This window comes from Emys orbicularis, chromosome 23, assembly GCF_028017835.1.
Source record: "Emys orbicularis isolate rEmyOrb1 chromosome 23, rEmyOrb1.hap1, whole genome shotgun sequence".
Classification (NCBI taxonomy): domain Eukaryota; kingdom Metazoa; phylum Chordata; order Testudines; family Emydidae; genus Emys; species Emys orbicularis.
The window spans coordinates 882,208-898,847 of record NC_088705.1 but is presented as its reverse complement, the minus strand read 5'-3'; positions in this window follow the sequence as shown (position 1 = coordinate 898,847).

Genomic DNA, 16,640 nt, shown 5'->3' with positions numbered 1-16,640 from the left:
CCTACTGGAACAGAAAACTGATACTGAAGCATGCTCAAATAACCAATCAGGACTGGGATCAGCTGCCATAATCATGTATTATTATGCATGTATGATTGCGATCCCTGCAATGTGTATGACAGAGCACAGTAACTTAGAACTACATCTATTTAAAAAAGAAACTTATAGAAAAATGTCCCTGAAAGTCCAGACAGCACAGAATAAAAAGCAGCCTTTATCTCGGCTTGATTCATAATAAAGTGTGCTAAAATGATGGATGAGATTTTGTTCCTATGTTTTCCTCCTTGTAGTATTAACCAAATTGCCTTTCAGGATCCAAACTTCCATGTCAAGCTAGGTTGCAACTGATACAAGAGGATGGAGATTTTGTATTTATAAGTAAATTTACAAACCATTTTAATGTTTCATTTCTGTTTTGTTTCTTCCCTGTTCAAATTATTCTCTCTGCTTCAACGAATAAGCTAAGTGATGTTTGCAAGGGGCCCTTTGATGTGGAGTGACTGACCACTGGGGATGTGTCCACAGGAATATGTAGTATGAAATGCGTAGTGGATTTTATTCCCAGTTAGATATGGGCCATGTAATTTTTTAAAAATAAAAATGCACCAGTCTAAGTGCTCTTGTGTCATATCTATATCAAACAACAATTTTAAAAGCTGGTTTCATGCCAGTGAAAGATTTCAACGCTCTTCCCCTAACTCAGAAAAAAAAAAAGAATCAGAAATCCTGCCAGGATCTCATCAGGCAAAAAGCAGTGTAAACAGACAGACCTTGCACTATGCTTAGAAATTCAACAAACGTAAGTCCTGAATGTTCAGAAGAGGGAGTGAATCCTGGAAAACGCCTGCCTCCAACACTCTCATGTTCAAATCTGGTGTCTGTTAGCTCAAGCACTTTTGCAGGAGAAATCACACAAGAAGAAAGGCGCGGCGTGTGCGTGTGTGTGTGTGTCTGTCTCTCTCTCTCAGACATACACAGGGCCCAAACGTCTCAGGACTTTAAAGACAAAAAACAACACCTGGCTACAAACTGGAAGCCAATTCTGTCTTTAGATCTCAGGCATCAAACACAGTACCTCCTGCAAGAAGTACCACTAAGCATGAGATCTGTCAAATTCTGTGCGGTGTGCCATTTTGGATGCAACTCCATGCATATTGCTTCCCAGTAACCTATATATCTAAGGTACTTATACAGCGCCCAGAGTGTGAATATCTTAGCAAATCTTTAATGCATTTTTACTCACAACACTACATGTGGGGTAGGGAAGTACTACTTCCCATTTTACAGATGGGAAATTGAGGCACACACAGGCTAAATGGTTTGCCCCATGGGACATTTATGGTGCAATAGGGACTTGAACCCAGATCTCCCAAGTCAAGGTTACTGCCATAACCACTGGGCTAGCCTGCAGGTCACAAAGCTGCTCACTTTGCCAAAGAAAGGAAAATGGATTTTTTGGCCATGGCTGCTTCTTGACACTTGTAATGGAGCTGAGATCCAACAGGATCCCCCTCACCCTTAAATTCTCACACCTCATAACATGCACTGTGTGTCTTTAAGTATACTCTAAAGGGCAGAAGGTAGCCCAGCCTAAGAAAAGTACAGAAATCTGCCTAACTTCTCTCACGCCTATCCTACTTCTCGTATCCCCCTGGGTCTGGGTTACCTTATTAAATGTAAATGACACAAGGATGCACAGAGAACATCTTATAGCCTGGCCTCTTATACATCGAATTGTTTTGCATACTGTACATCGTTCCTTTTGTGATCAGATTATGGGACGGACTGGCAGTCATTTTATACACACACTGTACAATGATAACAGGTTTATCAGTTTATGCATTTTCTAATTTCTGTGCATAGCAGATTCTCCCCTGAGGGGATATCAGAACACATGTTCTAAGCACTTAGGGCCAATTTATGCAGCCAGTTACACCTGAACAAGACCACGAAAAGCGGTGTTTGCTTCCTCTTAGGTGGGATTGCATGGGTGAAAGAATGTGAAGGCAGAATTTGATTTGACCCTGATGTTTATAGCAGTCAGTTTCTGACTTCTTGTAACCTGTTTCTCACCACTGTTTAAAGAAATCATCATTTTCCAACACGGTTATTTTAATATTGGCAGTGTGAAAGAGTGACTAGAATTTGGCATTCAATTTGATTTTAATATACATAAGATGTACACTAGTGTTTGGCATCCTTGTTCAGCATTTTCTTAATGTTGTACTTTCAAGACTTTAGCTTAAGGAATGCAACTTTTAAGCCGAGTTGTGCTGAACAGAGAGACAAAACCTGCTTTTTGGAAAATAATCAGTGTGAAGAAAAATTCAGAACATCTTTACACACAAGCAGGGCAAAGGAGGAATTCACTGTATATCACAAATTCTGCCCTTAAATTTGTGTAGATCTGGCTGTTGGCAGGGTTTCTACATCTGTGCTTATCCCAAGAAGTCAGCCGTTGCATATGTTAATACATGGACCTCTGCTTTGGAGTTTGTGTGCTCCTCTCATTCCTAATCCTTGCTACCAATTCAGCACTGGCTTCCAAATAATTTCTTTAAAGGCCATGGCATAGTAATTAGAGCTGGGCAAAACTTTTTCCACTAACATTTTAAATAAATTTGCTGGAGGTATGCCTGCATTCCCAAGAGATTCACTTTAAACGAACATTTGAAAAATTGAATTTATATATGGTACACATGTTCACGGAAAGCAAAATTCTAAGTTGCAGTTTCAAGTATTTGCAGGAACCAACTTTTGAAGTTGCACATGCAAGAATTCATACTGAAGGGCCTGTGTGCTCATCCAGTAAAGGCACAGAAATAATACCAGGTGATGCAGCTGTCCTATCATAACTAAAACAATTCCACACAAATTTGTATTTTTATCCTCAAGGTTGAAATATTCACTGCATACATTTGGTTGATGATTTTGAGGAAATCATGATCTGCTCACAGATATGACACTCTGGAATAGAGGTAAGATTCTTTTAATGATTATTAGTTGTGAAGTATTTGGTCAGCTCCAAAAGTATCTGTGATTGACGGTAAATGGAGAACAATCATTATTGGCTAGAACAGCAGTATTCAAACCATTCAACCAACATATAAATAACCAGGAACCACAATTTGTGTAATAACTGCTCCTAGTTTTACACACGGTTTGTGACAAAATACACCAAGCTCTGCAATATGGGACTATTATGGATTTGTGTAAGCAATTTCCATTCTGTTCCATTACACATGCTGTTCTGAAACTGTTGAAGAAGACAGGGAATATTTTAATTTACATCATGTCAGTAACCTGTGATTCATTACACTTGGATTAATTATTAAATATTTTAAATAAATCCATGTTATATCTATAACAGATTTTTTAACAAACTGCATACATGAAAGAGTGTAATCTATTCATTGGTTTATGAACCCAGAGTCCTCCAGGGAGTGTCACAAATTCACATCTCTCTGAGAAATAGATTTTGCCTGTGTATCTCAGTGAGTGTATCTTTGTGAGTTAGCTGAAAGATGTATAGAGATTTATGTGAACAACCAGTTCCCTCATGGCTATATTTCTGAAGAACCTCAAGAGTAAGTAATTCCAGCAAACACCAACAGTCTTGATCCACCTGCTCCAGGTGGAAGCCTAGGACTAGCTAAAGAGTTTTGGTAAAATAGCCTATTCTTGTTGAAACACAAGCTGCTATAAGAAATGGAATAAATCAAACTTTAACTTTTGAGTCCATATTTGCAAGATTATTCCCTGATACCTGAATACATTCACTTTATGAGAGATGAGGAGGATCTGAAAAGACCCAGTGTTTCAAGAGAGTATGGAATAAACATATATGTGACAGACCTGAGGTGCAGGTCTCCTTGTAATCCTTATTTGGGGTGAAGTACAGGGGCTTTTTCTTCCTTTCCCCTTCTTTTTCTTTCTTTTTTTTTTTTCTTAAGCTTCTAGGAATTTGAAAATCTGTAATACATTTTTTCAACATGCAGGTATATTCACTATCAACTAAACTGAAGGCCCAATCAGCATACATAAACTCTATCCCCTAAGCAGTCTGCACTGGTTTATACAGAGATTAGGATTGCTTTGAATTACACATGCAATCAGGGCATTTCACACAGCAAATTGTGGTCATTTTGACAACTATACAGCAAGCTTAATTTCAGGCCCAAATATATATGATATTCAGAGATACAATGAGGTAATTTAACATTTAAAAGGGGAGGATGTAGTATAAATTAGTTGAAAAATCATGACACTTACAAACCTGTTCTAAAGATGTATTGTTCCCTTTTCCTCTGAAAAAATCAGGTTCTATTAAGATTGAATTAACCACTAAAGAGAATTCCACAGACGGCCAATTCATACTGAAAATCTATTTTAAACTTGGTCAAAAGGGCTTTAAGAAAGAAAAAGAAAAACCCAGAGAGACTATGTGCAGAGGAATACAATTTACATTTAAATGCAAATACTTACAAAAGTGCACACAGAAATCAAGTCACTTTTAACATGCACTATGTAGAATGGCTGCCCACACTGCTTTAAACCAGCCTCCCCAAAGGAAATCAAATATTCAAATTCATGCTCATCATTCTTTCAGAGACAGTCAATATACATTCCACACTGTGGCAAATTAATGCTCCAGAACTTTGGTAGTATTTCCTGATGTGCCAAGGTGCTACATAGAAGTGAACCCACATGAGGCTTTGCCCCATGCACTGCATGTCACAACATGTAATCACTAGGTCACAAATGGAATATTGGCCAGTCAGCAGCACTTATGTCCTTTTCTCTGAGAAAAAGAACAGGGAAATATTCTTAAGTAATAAATATCCTAACACCACAGATGACTAGCTGGAGTTCACATCCCTCACCCCCACCGCAGGTTGTCCTGTTTAAACAAAAAAAATCCAACACATCTTTGTCGATGGATCTTTGTTCTTAAACACTTTCTATGCTCATTTCCTCTAAATACATCTTTTGTGCCTACACTATACTCTTTTTCGAATAAAGAACATCTCCTGTTCAGATCTTCACTAACTTCAAGCAGCTTGAACATCACTTGAAGTGAAAATGTCCTAGTGCAGAGATACTAGCACAAAGCCCATATACCACAAAAGTCCCATTCGGATTTATGTGGTGCATAGGCCTTATACTGACCATCTCCACAGGTGTGGATTTCCCCTTCAGGGAGACAGTGACTTTCAGGACAGTAAATTGGTCCCAGAGACTCCCTGCACAGAAAGAGGTCCAACGCCATGGTGAGAGTGCAAAAGACTCCTGGTAAGAAATGTTCACGACAAGGTTTTATCTCTAGCAAAGGTGACACTGCCACCAACAACACTATTTTCACATTCAAAACTCGATGTGTTTTCATTAATTTTTGATAGAGCCTTTAGTCTATTACGCCATCTCTTTTCAACCCAAAAAACAAATCTGTCAGGAAGCATAAAAAGTGAACTCACTCTATGATGTATGTGTGTTATGTTGGAGGCAGTGGGTTTTCTTATGCATTGATTGATATCAGTGTTGTGGTTTTAGTCAGATCTTGATGGCTTTGCACTTGGTCATTTTGTCCCCCCAGAAAAAAAGGGTGCTTTAAAAACCTCCCTTCCCGATAGTTTGGCAGCTGACCTTTATGTGGCTATGTTTGCTACCCTGAGAATATTGTTAGCTTTTTGTATTCCTATAAAATGTACAAGGACCATAACTGGAATCATCTGATTTCTTCAAATTGTAGCTTCCAAATTATGATTTGTTAAAGCACTGTACAGATAAGCTCCTCATTCTCACCTAGATCATTGATAAGAGAGGAAATGGCCTCCTAAAAGTGTCACTGCTTTTTAAAGCAGATAGAATTAATAAGGTTGACAAAAGAAAAAAGAAAATTGAGCATTATGAGGGTAATAACTTAGAAAGTGTCAGATTCAGAATAATTGAATTCAATGACATTTAATGCTATGGAAAACAATAGCAGCAGCCCTGCCGCCCATCTGATTCATGTCTAGTTCATGTTTAACAAAACAAGGCTAAGGGTCAGGCAGTCGTGAGTCCCATAAATAACCTGTTAATGGGATTTCCAAACAAGCTGTCCTCAAAATGGTTTTTCGTCTCACAGAAAGAATATTAAAATGCAAATGGATTCGGGCTGTGTCCTCATAAACAACCGTGTTCATTTAACCTCTGACCTCACCATTTAACTGCCCATTCCAGCAATTTGTATGGTGTTAGCCACAGCACGTCGCTCCAAAGTGCTAACTTTGAGAAGAGTGCACTAAATGAAGGGGTTACAATCTACGATGCTCAGTTAATCATGTCAGGCAGATTTTATAGACATAATACTGTCCTTTTAAAACTTCCCCCTTACAGCATCCCTCTTCCATTATCCTTACTTAGTTGATGACATTTTTTAGCTTAGGGGGGGAAAAACCCAAACAAGTGCCAAGAAAGGTATTTTTGAAACAAATTATTTACTGCATAGCTCTATGAGCTGGCTGAAATGGGGAGAAGACAAGGCAGTTTAGCACAGGCCACTAAATGATGTCATTCCACTCTCAGACTCCTTTCTGGCTGGTCAATGAGTCTTTGCTGCCATTTCTCACCTCATCTCCTCCTGCTGGTGGCAAGGATAACTTACATGCAGCACTTAGCTATTGACAGTATCACTGCTGTTCATAGCTCTGTACTGCTCAATCCAGCTTCCCCTGCCACTTTGATACCACAGCCTCCTTAATGAAATGACCCAGCCTCTCACCTGCAATATTCTCAGACACATAACATCTTAGAAAGAATGCAGCCCCTTTTATTACATTACTATGAAAAGACCAGCTGCCCACCACAAATACATAAAAATCAGCCTTTTGTACAAGCTCACCCCAATCTTTTCCCTCAACTGCCTCTTATCCTTTATAGTACTCTGAGATAGTTCTTTAAAGGCATAATGAGTGCATTCTATGCCTGAATGCTCTGTCTCCTCAAACTGACTTGACTCAACATTAAATTAAAGCAGCAACGAGTGAAATACCTGGTAATTGCTTCCAGTTATGAGTAGCAATAAAAAAGAAACTAAAACACATGCATACACAAAACCAAATTAATTTGTAACAATAAGTTTGTTCTTAGCTGTCTGGCTTTATGTACAGTTCAGCTGTTTGAGAATTGTATGTTGTTAGCAAGGGCCCAGTAATTAGACTGCTGATGGGGTAAAGATTGCCTTATACCCAGGTCTCCCGTCAAGGTTTGTCATGCAACTCAGAGCCAAAGAGGGAAGCAATCTGAACTATATTGCTAGGGAAGGAACAGTCATTCTGGGGGCTTCTGACTTTGGGCCATGGCTGCACTCTCAACTGGGAGTGCTGTTCCACACCAACTGCAGAATTTACACATTCTCTCAATGTGTAAATTCCTCCCTGCCTTTTGGGACCAGGAAACAGGGCACTGGTTACTTCAGTTATCACAATTCTTTAATGCAGCTCACACTGACTGGAAGTCAGGGTTTAGTCCCCAAAAGCCTATTTTCCTGCAGCGTGGGCCCAGTTGGTGCAGGGAAAGGCCGAATGATGCCTTCTGTCCTGCCAGTGCCAGCAAAGGGCCTGCCCTGTGCATTTGTCTCTGTCGTCAAGGTCAGGAAACAGTTTTACAGCAAATCCAGAAATTCATGAACAAAACAATGAGGTAAATTTAAATCAACTTTAATTGTCATTAACCTCTCAAGAAAACACATGCTCATTCTCTGCACAGGTAATACACCTCCAAATCTCTCTGAGGAACGGTGACAGAGGGAGCATAAAGATACTGCAAGGCCTGAAACAAGCCCCATTTTTGGACTCTGGCAGCGTTCAAGCTTTTTTTCCATTTTTTCTTCTTTAAAAACCTGAGGAGTAAACCTCGTTTTCAGGAGGATCCCCACATGCCTGGCCTGCTGCTGGGCTCTCCCCCAAATCCAAGGGATTCCAACCACTCAAAATCTGTACTTTCATCAACCTATTCTATTCTACACCTTTTAACAGACTCCAGTCATCTGGGGACTGCACTGAGAAATACTAGGCATGATCTGCCACTTCGGAAAGTTGATTCTATTTCAACTTCAGTTTATAAATATTTTTTAGCAAACAGGAAACCTATAAGTGAAAGACAGTTCAGGCTTCTTCAACAGAATAGAAAACTAACTTCAGGCTTCTTCAATAGAAAAAAAAAAATGAGTTCTGTGTTGTTCTCTGTAACACCCTACATTAAGCATAACAAGGAGCCTGCACAGAGTGAGCAAAAATTAAAACTATGTACATTAGATTGCTCTGACTAAAACACAGGCATCAAAATAAAGTATTATTTGAGTTTGGTATTTAGCTGACAGTTTTAAATGAGCTATTGTGTGAGAGCTCACAGTGATTGAGAAGAGGAATTTTCTTCTTCAGATGCATTTACTGCAGTTTTGGCTTTTGCTTGGCTTACATTTTCAAATCTCTCTTTCCTGTCATGTATCTTTAGCGCTTAATATCCATCACACTATTTGTACTTTATCCCAAAATTAATTCCACAGGAGGCAAACAATGGGGAGAGGGGAAGGGATCAAGAGGTGGCACAATCCCTGCCTGACATACCCCACCAAAGTTGAACTCCACAGCTTCTTGGTTCACAGACCTCTGGGCACAGCACATCACACCACAGTCCGAGAAGGGCCCACCCCCAAATATAGGTGCCAAGAAGACCCCTGCAGTCTGGGAGACCACCATGGAGTACAGAAACCAGCAAAAGACTGTACAAGGCGGTCTGTGTAATTAGCTCAGTACAGGAGGAGAGGTCTGGCAAACAGGTAACCCTGCTGTGACAGGCTGTCTGTGGGCACAGGCTGAAAGTTCCGTCAGCACAAGGGAAAGATGCAGCAGCAGATTATGCTGCAGAACACGAAGGTTGACAGGAGTGTCTTGTTTGGTGCACAATACCCTGGGCACTGCTCCAAGTGTAGGGCAACAAAGTCACAAAGTCGGGAGAAGGTGAAGGAGACAGAGGGACACATTGTTAGAAGGATCGTCTCTCCTTCGAGGGAACATTCTGCACCCATCAGATTGTGTGAGCACTTTGAAATATCCCAGAAAGGGAGCCCCTTGAGTGGCAGGAGCAGACCACAGGGCAGGAAGAGATGAGTGAGGTGCGTAGGTGCTGTCTGTAACTGTTAAAATTTCATGTGCTTCACGAGCATTAGGAAAGCACCAGACACACAATTCACCAAGGGTAGGTGAGGGTTACACAATGCAGTGGTAAGAACACCAGAGCCTTTTCTACATTACAGCTTCTAACATTGCTAACACCCATCGAGGTGAGGTGCAGCAGTGGAGAATTATAGGTCTGAAATTTGCCAGTATATATGCAGCCTATGAGAAGGGACTATGCTTATAAACCTCTGGTTCAAAGCATGTTAGGCAGAGCTCAAGAAAAAGTACAGAAGCAAAATGGGAACATTGTCTCATTTGCTCCAATCTCATGTGATCTTGGCTTTTGTTAGCTTCCAGCATTTCTTTATCCCAAGGCACAAAAAACCAGACTCAAATACATCAAATGGCCAAAAAGCATTTCCAGAGCCTAGGCTCACCCATGGGGGGAGGGATAGCTCAGTGGTTTGAGCATTGGCCTGCTAAACCCAGGATTGTGAGTTCAATCCTTGAGGGGGCCACTTTGGGATCTGGGGCAAAATCAGTACTTGGTCCTGCTAGTGAAGGCAGGGGGCTGGACTTGGTGACCTTTCAAGGTCCCTTCCAGCTCTAGGAGAAAGGATATCTCCATTAAGTTTGAGGTGCATAAAATTTTATAGCTCCCCGGCCAAAGTTTGTTACAGCTGATAGTGACACAGCATTTTACCCAATGTCTGATGTTTCCACCCAACCCCCATTTCAAATTTCCTCCTCTATCACCTTTCTGAATTCTTCCTTCTTCAGCCTCAGCCCTCTTCTGTCTCTTGTATCATCCTTTCTCTTTTCCCATCGATTTGTGCTTATAGTCCCCCTTAGTCCTCCTTTTTGCTTTTCTCCCTCTCTTCTATTATCTTACATTTTTATCTTTCTATCTAAAACCCTAAAAATATGAGGGGCAGGGGAGAATTTTTATCAGTAATCATATAAAGCAACTCCTATACCTATATACCTAGAAAAAGCACTGTACTATTTTACGTGTCTTATTCTCATAACACATTTTAGAGAGATTATGTTAAATGACTAGAATTTTTCTATGATTGATCACTTTGTGCTATTAAGAAAATTCTTTTCATTGTACAGAAAAATAATAGTGAATTCATTGTTCTGCAGATCCAGCTTTGGTTAAATAATTCAAATACCATGACAGAACATCCATAAAAAAAATCAGAAAAGTTTTATCTGCATTTGAATCCAAGTTTCATTTAGCTTTTTAAATATGTTTGAATTAGAGAAAAAGGCAGAACAGGCAGAAAAAGTGTGAAGGGAACCAAATAAATTACTATTTTGGCAAATCAAGAAGAAATTTTAAAAAAATCAAGTGGATTACATTTTTATACACAGGAAAATAGAAACATGAGAAATTTTGCTAAATCTAAAATATTCAAGTTTTGGGTTTCCCTGAGATGTCTAAAAGGAATGAACTTTTGGGTTTTATTTGGTCTTTGTTGATTTCTAATTCTTAACTTGATCCTCACTTTCAGATAGTGAAGGACTATCAAATCCAAAATAATGTCTGCTTATTGGCAACTTATCCTAATAGTAATAGGAATTTTTGCATGACCTTTAGACAGAGAAAGGGTCTTAATACATTTCTGGGATAAAAGAGGGAAGATTTTATTTCAAAATCAGAGCCGATAGTTTTACTGGGATCTCAAAAGCTCCTCAAGTTCAAAGGGAAAACCTGATATTTTACAAGCAGTGTGTGTTGCTTTGGGCTTTTAGCCCTCTGCATTATTTCTTACCACACTGCTTTTAATCAAAGATCAGGGGCGGGGGGGGGGGGGGGGGAGAGAAATGTTTTGTACAATTCTGATGATGCTGAGTTTTCTGATCTGCTAAATTTAGTGACAAAAAATGTTTCAATTGAGATTGGTGTAACTGGATAGGATGATGAGTTATCTAAGTCATTACTATAAGAATCTGAATCACTTTGAACCAAACTTGGTGGCTTATAGCCTGTATACAGAAGATAGATAGATAGATAGATAGATAGATAGATAGATAGATAGATAGATAGATAGATAGATAGATAGATAGATATACTACAAATGCAAGCCTTAAACGAAAATTATTTTCTTATCTGAGTACATTTCAGGCAATATGATGCTTTAATCCCCACCCCACCCCCCAGATGTCTGGAGGACTTGGGTGGTTGACAAATTTATGTTAATATGATATTGCTGAAATGATAAATCATGTGTTCTGCCAGGAATCTTGTTTCAGCACATTTATTGGATGATGCAAATAATTTAAAATAAAACTTGAATTAAAAAAAAACAGAGAAAGAAGTTTCACTTCCTTGGTTTAGATCAGACAATACACTAGTTTTTCTCAACAACAGACTATTGTGCAAGGCTCAGACAGAAACTTGCTCAAGAGTGTTCATGCCTGCTGTAAGAACCCCAACTGCTGCTGCAGCATCCACATAGGATGCAGAAAGAGGACTTCGTCAACACAGAGATGAAGTGCTGTTCCACTCATTTCTCATTAATGCCTCAAACTTACTCCAGCACATTCTCATCTCGACATTGCAATGTGTGGCTTTTATCATCAATCCTGACTTTTGCTGAATTCCATATAGATGAACAGAGAGAGAGACTCTACACTTCCTATGCTTTTGCTTTTTGTTCACTGATTCTTCAAGTGTGGAATTAGCATACCAAGATCTAAAGGAAATTCACAGACTAAAATGGCAGCATCAGTAATTTGTTTATCCAATGGAGGAATAGTGTGGCCCGCAATTATAACTTAATTAGGAAACACCGAGTCTTGGCTTAAAAATGCTGGTGTTCAGGAGCAGCTAAGGAATATGAAGTGAATTTTGGCTCAAAAAGGGTCTTTAGGTTTTTCTATATATCCTTGCGTTTTACAAGTCTGTATATGACAGCAATACTTCTGTTATATTTATTGTGTTGCTGCAAGAGCCTAAATAAATGAAACTGACAATCAGGTTTAAAAATGGATTTTATAAACAAGAATAAGGTCTGTGCTCTAGAACAGGCAGTACCTGGAATAATCATATAAATAAAGCATGTGAGCAAATCTAAGAAAAGGGGAATCCCCATGGAACCAACAGGAGTGAACAGGAAGTCCCATGGGAATCCTGAAACAGTCTAGAAAGGGTAAAGCTTAGCCTGGTGCAGAGACACACAAAGACCCCCAGAATTTGCAAGACCTCCCATGTGCAGTAGTGTCCACTAGCAAAGTGTGTTAGAGGGGCCAAGAAGGTGATGAGGCCCTGAGATTTATATTGATGGAAACTAAGTAGCATTAACACATGGCAAAAGAGGCAGAGAGAGGGCTGTGGCTCCTACTCTAGCCCATAATCCCCAAGACTGGCTCAGGGCAGGAAGTAGATTCACCCTGATACTTCATGTTTAGGAAGAGAATGTTTTCACAAAGACCAACTTCAGCCCTGAATCTCTTTTACAAAGGCCCAGTAACCTCTGACAGTTCAATGACTCTGCTGGCACTCTTGATGTATTTGAGCCTTAAATTTACTTAGCCCCAGGATTGGTTTATTCAAATCCAACACTTTAAAAGTTAGAACCAAGCCCCAGAGAAGTCAGAGATGGAAACTTTTTCTGTAATGTGCTGAAAGCAGAGTCATTAATACTGTGATCGGTCTAATCCGGAGCATTTGTCGCTGCTAATTATTACGGACAAGCCTCTTTATTGAACCACATCCTCTTATCGACATTAGGATGCATGAGCCGAGGCTGTTGTTTTAAACGCACTCATTAACCACACAAATCAGCCCTGTTGACAGAGCGCTTTTGAATTAAGCCTCAGACTGTAGTCATTGGACAAGGAGCAATTTATAATGCCATTAGCAACACTTGCGAAGGTTACAGGCTTCAAAAATTGTTCAGCCGTAATTATTCTTAATGGATACAAGGAATAAACTGACGCAGGACAGCTTTTTCATTAGCTTTCAATCAAGGCTGATGGCTTTGAGAAATGTACAGTAAGTGCGTTTTGGGGAGAAATAATGATGTTACAGCACCTTTCATTGGAAAATGCTCTCAGTACAGAATTTAACTTTTAATAACCTTAATTTGACATAATTAAAAAAATCTGAATTTGCTTTGAAGATCTTGTAATAAATTGTTATGGCTGCAGTTTAACCCTTTCTCAAACATTCCCTAAGGATGCTGAGAAATCTTCAGCTACCTCAAGTCAATGGAAGGAGAATTTGACTATTCGTTTACATACACCCAGACAATGACTACAGATTTTACAGCAAAAAAAGAATCTTTGAGAAAAGGGGAGGGGATTGTATCCAGCCAAGAAATACAAGCACCATACTCCCAAGATACTTAACAAGCACCATGGACTATCTTTCCCCCAGTAGGATCTGCAGCTTTGCACTTGGGCTAAATCAGGGGACTAGAGACAAACAGGTGGCAGAAGACACTGTCTTCTTCTCTCTTCTGGTTGCATGGAATGGTCTGCTGAGAGCTGATGAAGATCTCTTAATATACATGAATATCTCCAGTAACTCAGTGGGCTCTCTCTCTGAATGATGGGATCCAACCGCTTGATAGCTCCCTACACTGATAGAGCCTTAGTAAGAGTTCGGAATATGCCTCAGCAGAGTAAAAATAATGGTTATTATATTTGGTGCTTAGACCACATCCTTTCCTCAGAAGATCTCAAGGCAATTTGCAAAGGAAGGCAAAGACTTGTTGTACCTATTTTACAGATAGGAAGATTGTGTCAAAGAGAGATGAAGGGACTTGTCAAGACTGCATGAGTCAATAGCAGAGATTGCCAGTTCCCTTTTCTCACCACTGGACAAGACTTCCACAATCGCCCTGCCTAGACCCACTTGAAACAGGGTTATTTTGTTTTAACTGCATGTCTGAGATGATGTAATACATAGAATTTAAAGTGATTAAAGCAATTGGAAACAACACTGCCAGTACCATAGCTTCCTCATACAGTGAAGCGTGTGAAAAGCAAATCAGCAAATATAGCAACTGATCATTTCAGTCCTTTTTCCTTTCTAGCTGAGCACATATTTTATAAAAGTTTAGAGTTCCTATTATACACACACACAAATATCACTGATTTTAATTAATAAACACTGTACTTAATAGATTTAAAACTACTCACAATGCACAAGAACCAGGAGACTGGCACAGGGGCTATGGTACAGGATCTGTTCTGCCCTGAGAGATCTCAGTTTCATCATTAGACTTGGCTTCTCACTGCTGGGCCCTTCCGGGGCTGTGGATGCCAACAAGGCGACAGGCTCCGGGCGACAAGCCTTGCTTTGATCAAGTGGAATGAGTTACTGCAGCGCAAAGAGCAACAACGGTGAATTCTGGAGGAAGCCATAGTCAGCACGTCTGACTGAAGATGATGCAGTACGGACCAAGTGGGGTCTTGCACGCTAAGAGAGCAGATTTGTGGGGAGATCCAAATGGCATTTAAAAGGAAGACTGTCCATCAACAATGTATCATTTTGATTAAACTGCATCCACCTCTGGAGGCACAGCATGTGAAATAATGAAGATGTCATTCTGCTGAATCCATGCTCTGCCTATCCAGATAATTATAATATATCAATAAGCTGCATGCCATGCCCAGAACTACCCAAGCGGCTCCATTAACCAACATTGGGCAGTAGAAAATTTAAGTAAGTTGTAAAATGGAAATAAATGTACTGAACATTAATGTGCTGCAAAGAAACTGATTTTGAAATCTGTAGTCAGAAAGGATATCAGTAAGATTTACTCTCAGAAAAAAACACCACAACAAAATTAACTTTAGTAATGTTTGACTCATGTCAGCCAAACCAAGGAATTCATATGCAGGCCTGACACTCTGAAGATAACTTAACATGAGCACACCTCTCCAAGCATGCACTGGGATGCACTTTCTCGTCTCACCCTTCAGCACAGATAAAGGAGACACTGCTAGTCTGGGTTTCAAACCTGAATTTTCCAGGATTAGGTCTACTTTAAGTGAATTTGTCAGAAGCAAATCCTTTATACACTGGATGGTGTGGTAGTAACATCCCTCCACAGCTACCAGTCACAGCCCTCCATGGCTCAGCTCACTTGACTCTGCCAGGAGCATCCTCTTTTGGAGACCAGGGTTTTTCCAGAAGTGTTGAATCTTTAAGCCAGCACCTGACCTGCCAGATAATTTTCTAGAGAGATGGAGAAGGCCTCTTAGCTACATCTAGCCCATTCTCCTGCAGAAAGGCCAGGATTCCTCTGTTTTTGAGCACTTACAATTACTCCAGCAATTGGGCTTCAATCATTTGCCAAAGACACTTCCACAGCGCAATTCATCTCCCCACCAGTCCTTCCTTATATTTAGGCAATTCAAATAAAAGAAAGAGTTGATACGAAGGAAATTAGGCAGAGTTAAGGCAATGAGGCAGTTTACTGTGTTCTGTCCATGCAGTATTTCTCATTGTTGTGCATATCAGATTACAGATCAGGTTGGAAATACAGTAGCAGCTCTGCTTCTTAAACAGTCTAATTTATAACATCAGCACCACTTTGCATGAGTGTGATTCACACAGAGCCAAAGAAAGGAGATGCTTTTGGAACATGCTGTGCAGAGAGCCGCTGAGAGGACAGAAAGTCTGACACAAACCTAATGAGAAGAAATGACCTGAGCCCAGCCACCATGCTGCAGCTTTTATCAAGAGCCAGGAGATGCAGAGAGGCTGTGAAACCAGATTTGAAATGATTTCTCAAGTTCTGAGTCAGGGGATGCCAAACAATGGAAAAAAACAAGGCAGGGTTGTCAAGGAGATTCTTTACAGCAAGGACACAAGAACCGTGCTCAGTTCAGATCCAGGTAACTTTCAGCAATAATGTTTCCAAATCATTAATTTTCTTAAAGCCCCAGTTCCTAGAATCAAGAGATTACATGCTTGGCTTTCATGTAAAAAAACAAAACAAAACAAGAAACACCCTAAATTCCTAGCCCTCATGGTTTCAGAGAAAAGCTTGGAAAGTGAGGTGAATGCACCAGAAGGTAATAAGAACCACCAACATTTTTTCTTAAACTTATAATTGTCAAGCCAGTCTCATGATTTTTGGGCCTGACATAATTTTAAAACTAATCTGGGGTCTGACTTGTAGTTTATGAATGCTTGGATTTGGCAATACTGCTGCAGTGTCCCATCATTGAAGACACCCAGCGAAATGGAGAAAATGGATATTAATGAGTGGCTACTTTTATTAACTGATAGTGTACACTGATGCCCAAGTACACATGCTGCCCGAGAAGGGCCATCCAAAGGAGGGGAGGTGGGCAGCTGAGAACATTGTGGGGGGAGGGATAGCTCAGTGGTTTGAGCATTGGCCTGCTAAACCCAGAGTTATGAGTTCAATCCTTGAGGGGGCCACTTAGGGATCTAGGGCAAAATCAGTACACCCCTATCCCGATATAACATGGTAAAGCAGCACTCCGGGG